Source organism: Ipomoea triloba, chromosome 1 (genome assembly GCF_003576645.1).
Source record: "Ipomoea triloba cultivar NCNSP0323 chromosome 1, ASM357664v1".
In the NCBI taxonomy this organism is placed as follows: Eukaryota; Viridiplantae; Streptophyta; class Magnoliopsida; order Solanales; family Convolvulaceae; genus Ipomoea; species Ipomoea triloba.
In genome coordinates this window covers 9,985,414-9,987,044 of record NC_044916.1, presented here as the reverse complement: position 1 = coordinate 9,987,044, position 1,631 = coordinate 9,985,414, and the positions used below count along the sequence as shown (strand labels likewise).

The window sequence follows — 1,631 nt, the reverse complement described above, 5'->3', positions numbered from 1 at the left end:
AGTATTTACAACAAACATACAGTGAATCGATCAATTTATGCACGTACCATATATGCATACACAACATACAATTGAAGAAGGGAAGATAAATATAAAATTAATTTTTTTAATACAACTTGACACTATTACATTGTAATATTTGTTTATAGTCACTACATGCCATTTCTGAGCACAAGATGCTTGGCAAAGATATAATTAATTAATTCATGGAAATAAACAAACTGCAATAATTCCAATTGCATTGATCATTTCATTATATTATACACGGGATCCGATAAACTTAACGCAACATAAGAAATTAAAGATAGGATAGATGATAGATGCATTTATCTATTGCCCTATTGGGTTGGATCAAGCTGCTGTATTGTTTTTGCATTCATCTTGTTTTTGCAAGCCTCAGGTAGGAGGCCGGTTGAGTTGTGTAAATCAACTACCCCTGGAAACTTTGATTCCATCTCTTGAGCTCGGGCGGGATCTTTGGAGTGGAGGAAAAAGCCACCATCAAATAGACACTTCACTGTATTGGCATTTGGGAAGCGCTTAGAGAAACGATCGCAATGGATTATAACAGATAACCCACCTGCAGAGTCGCCAGTGAGGAATACATGCGGCGTGGCATCCTTCATTCCTCTGTTCACCAGTAGATCGTCCACTAAAGCGTCAAAGATCCTCCTACCTACCTCTAAAGTGGAGGCCAGTAGTTGGATCAACGCTTTCAACGTCTCCGGTGAACGATGACCCGTCGCAGTATCTCACCGCAACTTTGTTCCCTTCCCCGAACCCCATCCGTCAAGACATACAGCTCCGATCCCACAGAAACTGCATTTTCAAGTATTGTCGAATTGGTAGTGAAGTAGCCGGCAGCACACTACAAGAAAAATCGCGATGAGCTGGGCATTCTAACAGACAAGTGAGGTAGCTTTGAGGATGAGCTGGGCATTCTAACATCCGTGGCATATCCAGCAAAATAGCATAGCCAAGCAATCTTGCAAGTTTATGCCGCAATTGAATCTGAAAAATATCAAAGACAATAAAATAGGACCAAGAAACATGATGATCATACTAAAGGGCACACTAAAAGGCCTAAGCTTGGATAACCTCACCTTGTAGAGCTCTAGAACGGGTGAAACATGATGATGGCTTCTCAAAATTATTTTAAATTTTCCATTTTCTGCCTTTTCTAAGGTCTGCATTAAATTTTGAAATATATATATGTCAGGGAGGAAGAAATTCAGAAAGTTTTCTTGGCTGAGATAATAGACATAGTAGGTTCAGCCATCAATTGAAGGGAAGGTGACATTAAATATAAAGATAGAAACACGTATATCTAACCTCTGGCAGCAACCCTTTAAGCGCTGTCTCACTAAGAGTAAGAAAAGGAGTATCATCATTCATATTTCGGATATATTGCTTGCTTAGCTCATCTATTTGAGTCCTTAAGCGCTGCAACTCCTCTCTCTTGGTTAACCTAAGATTTAATCCATTCATGTCTACTCTTTGTTGGAAAAATAGCACTAAAATGGCATTTTAAGTGGCCATTTTGTGGTATAAATATATGTAGGGTCCACATCCGATTTGGGTCGGGTCAAAGTGGATTCGGGTTCTTCGTAGTGAGACGAAGAGATCGATAT

The 1,631-nt window shown here is 39.4% G+C and overlaps 1 long non-coding RNA gene across 1 annotated transcript; it reads right to left on the bottom strand.

Moving 5' to 3' along the window:
* Positions 1–213: 213 nt before the first annotated feature.
* LOC116014497 lies at positions 214–1,168 on the bottom strand. Its single transcript, XR_004097400.1, has 2 exons — positions 1,104–1,168; positions 214–1,011 (listed from the first exon to the last, which is right to left on the bottom strand). It is a non-coding gene; the product is annotated as an uncharacterized LOC116014497 (long non-coding RNA).
* Positions 1,169–1,631: the final 463 nt, after the last annotated feature.